The following is a 12,923-nucleotide window of genomic DNA, read 5'->3' as shown; positions in this document are numbered from 1 at the left end:
CCCTACAGCATCCTTGAGACCTTCCTCAAATCCAGGCCATACCCCCGGGGGGAATCGAAAGGTAAACAAATATGACTATGACTTTTTAAGGCTAATATTAGGTTTAATATATGGAATTATGATATTGTATGTTTGTCTAACTTTCTCAGCTAAAATACAAGATCAAGATGAAAGGGGACTTTTTAAAAACTATATTCCTAGCACAAGGTGACATTCAGTACTTTTAATATAGATGTTTATAATGAAGAGTTAAAAAGCATGAGCCGGCCCTGGCCGGTTGGCTCAGCGGTAGAGCGTCGGCCTGGCATGCGGGGGACCCGGGTTCGATTCCCGGCCAGGGCACATAGGAGAAGCGTCCATTTGCTTCTCCACCCCCCCCCCCCTCCTTCCTCTCTGTCTCTCTCTTCCCCTCCCGCAACCAAGGCTCCATTGGAGCAAAGATGGCCAGGGCACTGGGGATGGCTCCTTGGCCTCTGCCCCAGGCGCTAGAGTGGCTCTGGTCACGACAGAGTGACCCCCCGGAGGGGCAGAGCATCGCCCCTGGTGGGCGGGCCGGGTGGATCCCGGTTGGGCGCATGCGGGAGTCTGTCTGACTGTCTCTCCCCGTTTCCAGTTTCAGAAAAATACAAAAAAAAAAAAAAAAAAACATGAGCCAATTCTAGGACTTAGTCAGGAATTATACAAGATGATTATGGGAGACACGTAGTGCCAGAAAGTAAGGAGATACAAGAACAAACAAACCAAAACCTCATAATAATGATAAGCTATGTCAAAGGGACACATGGGCCCAATGGAAAAAGTCCAAAATGGCCAATTTGAGAAAAAATAAAGTAATCTTGGATTATAATCCAAAGTATAAAATAAATATCCATGAGTCTGTACTGATATAAAGTACTGAATAAATAGTAAACAAAGGAAAGTAGATAAATATCCTGTGCAGACACATTTCAGCACTATGTGGAGATTCAAGGAAATGTCAGAGTACTAATCAGTGCTTTTTGGAAAATTAGATAGCAGAAGGATATATTAAAGAAACAGGAATTTTTCAATCTAGGAAGGAGAAAGATAAAAGATGGTTTATGTAGTTATATATACTTATTCACTTGGAAAAACTATATTTCATTAAAGAAAATATAGAAAAAATTCAGAAACGCTGAAAGAAAACATAAGCAAGCTCTCCTGCTTTCATGATCTATTACAACTGCTAATATTAGTTTCGTTTTCAATTTTTAAAGTATTTTTGTGAGTTTTCTCATGTTATAATCATATGTGATATACAATTTCATTTCTTGGAAGTTTTTGCTCTTTTTTTTTGAGAGAGAGACATAGAGAGGGACAGATAGGAAGGGAGAGGTGAGAAGCATCCATTCTTCGTTGTGGCACTTTAGTTGTTCATTGATTGCTTTCTCATATGTGCCTTGACTGGGGGGCTATAGCAGACCTAGTGACCCCTTACTGAAGCCAGTGACTTCAGGACTTTGAACCCAGGTCCTCTGCATCCCAGTCCAATACTCTATCCACTGCTCCACCACCTAGTCAGGCTTTTCTGTCTTAATTGAAGATCAGTCTTACATAGAGCTAGTTAATGGGTTTTATCTGCATTTGGGACAGAATTTAAGTGAGAAAGAACTATATGACTTTCCAAGATTTAAATATACAAAACCCACTCTGTAGACAAACAGAGGGGGTGTATGTGGTACTACACAGGAGCTGAAAGGTATGTGTCCCTTGATTTTACTATGGAGGGGTGTGCTATTTAAGAAACAAAATGAAAAAAGATAATTCATTGTCAGGTAAGAACCACTGAAATAAGAGGTAGGGCACTATGAGTAATAGAGTTGGAAGATAGTTTAGGGGAATTTAAAAAGGGTATATATTTAAGGAATAAGGTACGAACGACTAAAAAAGGCAAGAAAAGAGAAGACCAGGAGAGATAATCTATTTCACCAAAGTGCGGCGTGTGAACATTCTGGGAGAAGAGTGTGGCTAAGTAAGTGGTAGGAAATAACTAACATTATTAAAACCTCCTTAGTCACTTCTAGATAGCAGCTTGAATACAGATAATACTTTTTCTTAAGATTTGATACAATGGCTACTTTCCAAATTGAAAAATGTTTGGATTCAGTGAGATGGAGGGAACCAGAAACAGTAAACATTCTTGAGTACATATTGCCACCCAGTGGACAAATGTGTACAGTGCACAAAGCATTTGCAAAAGAAAAACAAAAGGAGACAGTGAGATGATAGTGTTAAAACTTTCTGTTCAGTGTAAGCCAGTTAGTGATCTAAACCTGAATCACACCACTTATTTATAATGCCAGAGTATATTTTAATACACATTTAAAAATATTCTGATAAACATTATCAGAGGCTTTCAGCAATGAGAGAAAAATATGAGTGTGCCTACCACATTAGATACTAAAGTCTCATTAATGTTAATGAAACTCATGCCCATGAATTTCCAATAAGACAAGTCTGAGAGATTTAACTTAGAGCAGAAAGAGGGCTGTCAAGGCAGAGTTCAGAGATTCAAATTTTAACTCCCCCTGGGGTGCTAAGAGCTTTGACATGAAGTCTAGGAGGAATTAGATTTTGGAATAATAATCTTGAGTTTCTCGTCATCTGAAGCGCGCGCGCGCGCACCACGGATGCAGGTTGTATAATTTAAATATAGGGAAATTTTAGTGGTTCACTTTGGAGGAGCACTTCTCTTGGGATAAATCATAAGAATCTCTGTAAAAGAAAAAGGGGGAAAAAAGACTCTTCTGGAATTTTGTGGCCAAGTCTATTTATTCTGTTTCCTAAAAATAATAGACTTTATGCAATCTGAATGACATTGAAAATACAACACAAACTAGTCTGGGGCTTTTTTTCTGGCTATGTTTATGTAGTATCTTACTAAGAAGTTTATCCCACACCTCTTTGAACACCTCCAGAGAGAAAAACGACTAATATGCTTCTCCTTTATTGGGTCTTGGATTTATTGATCTAACCTTACTTATATGTTAATAAATCAGCCTACTTCTGTTTCATGAATGTTGGCAGAAGACATGAGATGCCTGAATTAGAGACGAAAGATTTCATTATTCACAGTAATAAGCAGGATGAACATCATATTTGAGTTAGTTTCTCCTACACCCCGAGTCCAAAGAAGGCGCAGAAGGGCCCAGGCATATCTTGTACTATAAAGCCAGTAGCCACGGCCACTATCACAGCCGCCTGGCTCATGCAGGTTCGCATTTGATCCGGACAGACCGTAATGAAACAACGAAGCCAAGAACTGGTGGGCCATTAGCTTTAATCCTAGCTTGCACTCGGTGGGCAAGAAATACACACAGTGGGCAAGAAATACACACAGTGGGAAAACACTTCCCTTTCCATTCAGGCTCCCAAAGCCACTGACATATCCAAGTTTCCTAGAATCAAAAGTGTCTACCTCACCAGCCTTATTCACCTCTGTTCTCCATCTCCTTCTCTCTGCACAAACTCTGCACAAACTGGCTTCTCCTCAGCATTCCACCATCTTGGCTGCTTCTCCTCTCCCCCATGTGGCCTTTCTCTGCTCTCCTCCAGCATGGGCTCCTTTGCCCCACTTTATAGTGTAGAAATCAAAACCTTTAATCCAATATACAAACAAGGAAGTCTCTGATACAAAGTCACTTATCTGAGGCATAATGGGATTCCTCATGAGAGTGCACCACCCCACATCATGCAATCAGTCAAGGGTGTGGGGAAAAGCTTAGTCTTAAAACTAAGCCTTAGGCCAGGGGTCACCAAACTTTTTACACAGGGGGCCAGTTCACTGTCCCTCAGACCATTGGAGGGCAGGACTATAAAAAAAACTATGAACAAATCCCTATGCACACTGCACATATCTTATTTTAAAGTAAAAAAACAAAACAGGAACAAATACAATATTTAAAATAAAAAACAAGTAAACTTAAATCAAGAAACTGACCAGTATTTCAATGGGAACTATGGGCCTTCTTTTGGCTAATGAGATGGTCAATGTGCTCCTTTCATTGACCACCAATGAAAGAGGTGCCCCTTCCAGAAGTGCAGCGGGGGCCGGATAAATGGCCTCAGGGGGCCACATGTGGCCCCCGGGCCGTAGTTTGGGGACCCCTGCCTTAGGCTATAACCACCCTGCCTGCTTACTGCCTGTCCCCCACACCCAGTGCAAACTATAAGCGAGCAAACATATATATTTACAAACTTATTTGACCCACATACACACAATAGGTTTGTGTCCTAAGTTAAGAGTACTGAGCTTCAGGAATCCACTGCTTCTACAGGCAGTGGTAAGAAAGTCCACTTTTTGCCAAACTGGAACTTTTTTTTTTTAATTTTTGAAATCACTTTTATTTTTATTTATTTTTTAAATTGAATTTATTGGGGTGACAATGGTTAATAAGATTACATAGGTTTCAGGTGCACCATTCCATAATACACCACCTGTACTCTGCACTGTGCATTCCTCACCCCGAGTGGTCTCCTTCCATCAGTTTACCCCCCTTTACCTTCTTCTACCCCCTCCTTCCCGTAAACACCACACTGCTGTCTGTGTCTATGACCTTTCTTTCCCTTAATCCCTTCTCTTTTTTTTTCTTTTCTTTTTCTTTTTTTTTACAGAGACAGAGAGAGAGTCAGAGAGAGGGATAGACAGGGCAGACAGACAGGAATGGAGAGATGAGAAGCATCAATCATCAGTTTTTCGTTGTGCATTGTGACACTTTAGTTGTTCATTGATTGCTTTCTCATATGTGCCTTGACCGCTGGCCTTTAGCAGACCGAGTAACCCCTTGCTCAAGCCAGTGACCTTGGGTCCAAGCTGGTGACCTTTTGCTCAAGCCAGATGAGCCCATGCTCAAGCTGGCAAACTCGGGGTCTTGAACCTGGGTCCTCGGCATCCCAGTCCGACGCTCTAACCACTGCTCTACCGCCTGGTCAGGCATCCCTTCACCATTTTCACCCAGCTTCTAACCCCCTTTCTTTCTGATGGCGATCAGTCCGTTTTCTGTATCTATGAGTCTGTTTCTGTTTTGTTTATTAGTTTATTTTGTTCATGAGATTCCACATATAAGTGAAACCATATGTTGGGCAGATAAAATGTATTATGCTCACTTTGTTAAAGATGGCGCTGCCCATGTGAGGCCATCGCCCAGGTGATATTAATGTGTGTCGAGAATCCTTGTAGCCTGGGGCTTGGTTTGGGGATTAAGCCTTTCCCACCCTTTTTGATGTGGGGCGGTACAATCCAATCATGCCTCAGAGAAGTAACTTTGTATTAGAGCAGGGGTCCCCAAACTATGGTCCGTGGGCCACATGCGGCCCCCTGAGGTCATTTATCTGGCCCCCGCCACACTTCTGGAAGGGGCACCTCTTTCACTGGTGGTCAGCATCCATATCCTGTGCTCCTGGAGTACTGTATGTAGCAGCGTCACTCACGTACAGTACTACTTCCGGTGACGCGGGATGCACGCGTCATGGCTCCGGAAGCGCGTCATATCACTTGTTACGGCTAGCAGTGACAAATATGGAACCGGACATTGACCATCTCATTAGCCAAAAGCAGGCCCATAGTTTCCATTGAAATACTGGTCAGTTTGTTGATTTAAATTTACTTGTTCTTTATTTTAAATATTATATTTGTCCCCGTTTTGTTTTTTTTACTTTAAAATAAGATATGTGCAGTGTGCATAGGGATTTGTTCATAGTTTTTTTTTTTTATAGTCTGGCCCTCCAACAGTCTTGAGGGACAGTGAACTGGCCCCCTGTGTAAAAAGTTTGGTGACCCCTGTATTAGAGACTTCCCTGTTTTGTATATTGGATTAAAGGTTTTGAATCTACACTATAAAATGGGGGCAGAACAAGAGAGAGCTTGCTCTCTTGGTTCCTGGGATGATTAGCATGAGAGAGCAGAGGGAGCAGAGCAGAGAGCAGAAAGAGGCCATGTGGCCAGGAGAAGCAGCCAAGATGGCGGAGTGCTGAGTGATATGCCAGTTTGTGCAGAGTTTGTATCTGGGATAAGGAAGGAGATGTGGAACAGAGGAGAATAAGGCTGGTTAGCTAGAAACCTTTGATTCTAGGAAACTTGGATAAGTCAGTAGCTTTGTGAGCACTGAATGTGAGTGGGTTTTAGAGCCCAGTGTGTGTTTTTTACTTGCCCGTCGGGTGCAAGCTAGGATTAAAGATGAAGGCCCATCAGTTCTTGGCTCCATTGTTTCTTTGCCGACTGTCCGAATCCAATGCGAACCTGCATGGGCCAAGCTGCTGTGATAGTGGCCCTGCCCACTGGCTTTACACCATACAATACCGTCTTTCTTTGGTTTATTTCACTTAGCATAATAATTTCCAGGTCCATCGATGCTGTCACAAAAGGTAAGATTTCCTTCTTTTTTTTTACAGTTGAGTAGTAGTATTTCATTCAAAGTAGAATCTTAACATATCCCTCATGGTTGCTTGCTGCAAGCACACTGATAAATGGCCTGGAAAAAAGAGAAGTCAGGCCTTGCTGGGCGATTTCAGGCCTTGGGGAATTTCCTTTACCAGCATTCATGCTAATCCAAAACGGCCTTCCTGTAATTTTCACTAATTAGTTCTGGTTTTTTTTCTGTCCCTTCAGTATTTTGTACTTCAGACATTGGTAGTGTGCTATTCTATTGCCACTTAAAGATCTTTTCTCTAAGCTAATAATTTCTAATCCCTTTGACTATCTCTCTCATAATCAGGCTTTGGGCTCCTTTACCATTAATATTGTCTTCCTCTGAACTTATTTAAAGGTTACTTCCCAAAATAGATTTAACTGTTTTAATATGGTCTGGTTACTTCAGAACAGAATAGAAACATTACTTTCTTTATTCTAGAAGTATACCTCTATATGGCTACCTATGATCCCACGAGCTTTTTTGGTAATCCCATTAATCCCTATTGAAAAACCCCGACTTGTACCAGACTGCTGGAAGACATATACTTAAATTCTATCATATTGTTATTCCAGAAGATGGGAGCACCATGTGGTTTTCCATTAAAGAAATCACCAAGCAGAGTCCCTTTAATATAATAGAAAATGTAAGAGTAAGCTCCTGCTTTTAAAATAGTTATTTAGCAGTTCTAACAGGAAAGTGTAACACTTATTATCTGCTATTTTGTAAATTATGGACCTCCTCTATATAAACTGTTTATTCTTTGTGTTAAAATAAATGGCAGATTCTCATGCTCTTTGTTTAAATAAGAACCTAATAGTCAGAGATGTTTGCTTTCTTTCCTTCCCTCCCCATAGTATACATGTACATAAATAGTGATTGACAATATTTATCTTCTGCTTAACAAAGAACAATTAACATGTGTATATGTGTGTATGTAAATCCCACTAGTTTATATTGTTTTTTAAATGTTTTCAATTCAACATAAACTAAAACGTGTATATAACAGAAATGTTACTCTCTAAGTTTCAGAGAAAAAAGTTTAAAATTTTTTGAATTTTGACTAAATTTCAAACATTGTAAGGCCAGGAGCTGCCACCGTGGCCATTCACATGCAGGTTCACATTGGATTCGGACAGTCGGTAAAGAAACAATGGAGCCAACAGCTTGATGGGCCATCATCTTTAATCCTAGCTTGCACCTGGCGGGCAAGTAAAAACACACTGGGCTCCAAAACCCACTCACATTCAGTGCTCACAAAGCTACTGACTTATCCGAGTTTCCTAGAATCAAAGGTTTCTAGCTCACCAGACTTATTCACCTCTGTTCCCCATCTCCTTCCTTCTCCCTGCACAAACTCTGCACAAACTGGCTTCTCACTCAGCATTCCGCCATCTTGGCTGCTTCTCCTGGCCTCCTCCACGTGGCCTCTCTCTGCTCTCCAACCTGCTCTCTGCTCTAATGATAATCTCAAGAACCGAGAGAGCAAGCTCCTGGTCTGCCCCCATTTTATAGTGCAGAAATCAAAACCTTTAATCCAATATACAAAATAGGGAAGTCTCTAATACTAAGTCACTTATCTGGAGCATGATGGGATTGCACCACCCCACATCAAAAAGTGAGGGAAAGGCTTAGTCCTAAAACCAAGCCCCAGGCTGCAAGGATCTTGCCTGCCCACAGCCTGCCCCCAACACACATTAATATCACCTGGGCGACGAGCCTCCACATGGGCAGTGCCATCTTTAACAAAGTGAGCATAATATATTTTATCTGTCCAACAAACATACAAAAAAATTAAAGAAAATAGTATAGTGAATCTGTCAGATAACCAACCATCACTCAGATTCAACAATTATCAAGATTTTTCCACATTTGCATCATTTATCCCTTTTATTATTATATTATATTATTACTGAAGCATTTGGTAGCAATTCACAGATAACACACTAGCTTAGCCCTAAAGCCATAGTTTGCTAAAGATCAACATGGATATTTTCCCCATAGCCACATTAACACCTAAAAAGTTAATGATTCCGTGGTATTATTTAATACCTAGCCCATATTCAAATTTCCCCAACTGTCTCAAAAACATGTTTTTGTAGTTGGTTTCTTCTTATTGCAATACAAATTAGGTTCACTCATTGCATGAAATTGTAATGTCACCTAAGTCTCTCTTAATCAGAATAATTCCCCTCCTAACCTTTTGAAAATTCTTCCCCGTTTGGAAAAAGCAGATCACTTTTTTACCACTACTCTGAATTTATGGTATCTTAAACTTAATCCTCTCTCTACATATTTCATATATATATATATTATGTATATATTTCTTATAAATTAATAGTTAGCTCTAGAACTTGGTTAGGTTCAGACTCAATACATATTTGTTTTTGGTGGAAGGAATATTTCAGTAATTCTGTGTACTTTCCATTCTGGCACATTGGGAAACAATAGTGTCTGGTTGCCTCACTATGATTGTCATGTTAAGGAAATATTCTTTGACTCTTTTTGAGGTTTTCTTTCTTTCTTCTTCTCCTCTTCTCTCCTTTCACCACTCCTCCCCTTTCTTTTGTCAAGAATATGTGCTGAATTTTGTCAAGCCTTTTAGATATCTATGGACTTAGTGACATTTTTCTTCTTACAGTGATTGCTATGATCAATTTATAAATTATATAACTGAATTTTCTAATATTGAACTAAGTCTTATGGCATTCTCAAAATGAACCCCACTAGTTTATATATTTTTTAACTCTTTTCAATTCAACATAAAATTTTTATTTTTAATTGAATTTATCGGGGTGATATTGCTTAATGTCACCCCAATTTCATTGGCTAATGAAATTATATAGGTATAATTCTATAATATACATCACCTGTGTACTGTGTGTTCACCACCCCAAGTCAAGTCTCCTTCCATCTCCATTTATCCCCGGCCCCTTTACCCTCTTCAAACGCCTCTCATCCCCTTTCCGTCTGGTAATCATCATATTGCTGTCTGTGTCAATGAGGTGTTCTTTAATTATTTTATTTGCTTAATTCCTTCACCTTTTTCATCCAGCCCTCAACCACCCTCCCCTCTGACACCTGTCAGTCTATTCTCTGTATCTTTGGGTCTGTTTTTGTTTTGTTCATTAGATTCTACATAACAAATCATGTTTTTTTGCATTGACAGTCATAAGTGAGATTGTAATTTTCTTTCCTAAATAATCTTTATTAGGTTTTTGTATTAATACATGCTTGTTTTGTAAAAAGAATTTGAAAGTATTTTCTTTCTCTATACTTTGGAACAATTTAAGTAGCATAGTGTTTATCAGATCTTCAAAAGCTTGGCAGAATTCTTTAGTGAAATCAATCGGCCCTGAAGGAATTATTAAGGAAGAGGAGTAGCCAAGAGCAAATTTGACAACTTTCCAGGGTTTTTTAGTGTATTTGCATAGAATTATACAAAATAGTCTCTCTTTCTCATTTTCTTTTTCTGTCTCAAAGATTTCCCGTGTCATTTTATTTTTTGTGAATTTGTACTTTCTCCAGTTTGGTTAAGTAATAGCTTATTTTTATTGATCTCTGTAACCAGCTCATTTATTTAATTAGTCTTTTCCTTTTTTTTCTGCCTTTATTTTTATCAATTTCTTCTGCTTACTTTAACATTCTTGTTTTATATTGTTAAGCTGAAATTTTCTTTTTCTTTTTTTTTTTTTTTTTTTTTTTGTATTTTTCTGAAGCTGGAAACCTGGAAGCAGTCAGACAGACTCCCTCATGCACCCGACCGGGATCCACCCAGCACGCCCACCAGAGGGCAATGCTCTGCCCATCCGGAGCATCGCTCTGTAGCGACCAGAGCCACTCTAGCGCCTGGGGCAGAGGCCAAGGAACCATCCCCAGCGCTCGGGCCATCTTTGCTCCAATGGAGCTTCAGCTGCGGGAGGGGAAGAGAGAGACAGAGAGGAAGGAGATGGGGAGGGGTGGAGAAGCAGATGGTCGCCTCTCCTGTGTGCCCTGGCCGGGAATCGAACCCGGGACTTCTGCACGCCAGGCCGACGCTCTACCATTGAGCCAACCGGCCAGGGCAGAAATTTTTCATTTTTTTATTGATAAAGTTATGTAATACACAATACAGAATATAAGTAACAGTAAAGACCATGTAATATAAGTAAGCAGTAAATGTTCCTTGTAACATTTCTTCAGGTATATGCCATGGATTTAAATTTTTACTATCATTATTTTCTAGACATTCTTGTTTCATTTTGTAACCCCTCTTACTTTTAGCAACTCTTAGCATAGCTTCTCCTCTTGCACAGGTCATGCTCTTGTGGGTGATTTGGTCACATCCACCTTTATTCTTGGATTTTGAGGAGTTTCATGTCACTAACTTTTGTTAAAGATGCTATCCATGTTTTCTTTCTTTCATTTTGTTTTCTATTTTATTAATCTGTTTGGTTTTAATTAAGAGTTGTAAAATGGTCACAAATGTAGAGTACCTCCAAACAGATTACTCACTAAGATAATCAATTAGAACTGCAGATACTTTTTAAAGAGATTAAAGCTTATTGTCAGAGCATACTAACCATTCCTGAAGTCTGGGTGCCTTAATGAGAGTTCTTTGTTAGAAATAACCTTTACAAGGATAGTTTTGTTTTGTTCTGCTTTTTAACTAGAGAAGATGAACCTCTCCCCCACCTTTCATGTGATTTCTTTACTTCCTTCACCAGCAATGTGAGCAGCCTAGTTTCAAGGCCAACCACAGGAATTTCATTAGTACTGAGAAAAGCAGGCCTGAGAAGCTCACAATTCAAGAAGTGAAGGATAAAGTAAGGATTTTAGCAAATGAAATCTGGGGCATGTACTACTCCAACTATATCTTCATCCAAGACCACAGCCTCTGGAAGGGGAATATAGAGTCATGGTGAAGGAGATTCCTACTCAGACCCTCAAATGATTAAGATCTGCAAATAAAAGATATATAAATATATCAATATGAAGATTACAGACTCAATGATTGTAGAGTCTATATAATCTTCATATACCATCAGGGTGGTTAACTCTCACATAATTCTCACAATATCAGGGTGGTTAACTCTTTCATGGAACTGGCACAAAATTTCTGGCAGACCAGCACTGGTCCATGGACCAAGGTAATGAAAACCACTAGGCTAAGGCACCATCGCTAGACTAGCACTGTCTTTAAAAACCTTTGCCCAGGAGACTGGAGAGTGTCTGTGTAGAGTGCAGCATCAAAGCAGGAGGTAAACAGCCAGCTCTGAGAACGTGGAGGGGTAAGCTGAAGAAGTCTCCCACTAACCCAACCTATCTCTCAATTCTCCTTTACTATCAAAGCTCTGGCAACAGCAGGTGGAAAAGTTGAGCAACATAGGAAAAACATAATAAACCAAGCCCTTTTCCTCAATGCCTGCCTGGTCCAAGCTGGGAAGAGGAGCAGCTTTAAATTTAGATTGGACTGAACTTGTTAACATTATCAAATTTGTCATAGGTTAGAAAGAGGAAAGTCTAATAATGGATAAAGTAGCATCGCCAAGCACCTTAAAACACATCTCCATTACAAATGTTCTTTCCTTAGAATTACTTTAATGTATCATTACGATTGACATAAATTCAACTAAATACTGAAGCTACAAAAGTCCTTGGTAAAAATTGACCACACACACACACACACGCACACACACTCAAAAATGGCTTATTCCCTTTAACCTTCCAGATTTTGTAATAGGTCATGTCTCCCCCCCCCCCCTTTTTCCTTCTATAGACATTAGATGATTACCTTGAGTTAATATTCTTGCTAAAGACCAACAATATGAAGATGAGTAAGACATGGTCCTTCCTCTGAGAGAGCTCAGATTTAGCAGCAGACTGTACACAGACCAACATTTAAAAATCAGTCCTCTGACTATGAAAAATAATTCAGAGGATGCTAGTGAGGCAAAAACAAAACAAAACAAGGAAAATGTCTGAAGAGGTAACCCCTGGTCCAAGTCCCAGAGGACAGTGAGGAGCTTTTCAGTTGAAGATGAGCTGAGGACTGCTGCCCACGCAGAGCTAGTCAGGTATGAAACCAGGGAGCAGGGGCAAGGTGGCCGTGGGAGACCACGGCAAGACCTGCTGTGGACCCAACGACACAAAAGAAACTGTTCATGTTTTCAGATATAAGAAAACTTAGCTTATGTGGTAGAAGGCAGACCTTTGAACATTAAGTTGGCCCCTTGCCCTGCCTAATGGAACAAAAGCTACTGAGCTTCCATATGGTCTGACATACTACTCACTGAGTATATACTACATTGATGATGGAACTATGATCATACCTCATGAGGACTTAGAGGGACACAAGAGTACTGTATCCATTCACTTAGATGTATATATTGTATATGTCCTAGGTACTGCTTGTTTGCTAATTGACTAGAAAGCCTACGTGAAAGTAGCCTTGAACCCAATCTGAGTTCTAGTCAGTATTTGAAAGCAAACCAACCTCTGTGGTCTGGCTTAGCTGAA

This window comes from Saccopteryx leptura, chromosome 4 (assembly GCF_036850995.1).
Source record: "Saccopteryx leptura isolate mSacLep1 chromosome 4, mSacLep1_pri_phased_curated, whole genome shotgun sequence".
Lineage (NCBI taxonomy): Eukaryota > Metazoa > Chordata > Mammalia > Chiroptera > Emballonuridae > Saccopteryx > Saccopteryx leptura.
Note: the sequence above shows the minus strand (reverse complement) of the source record.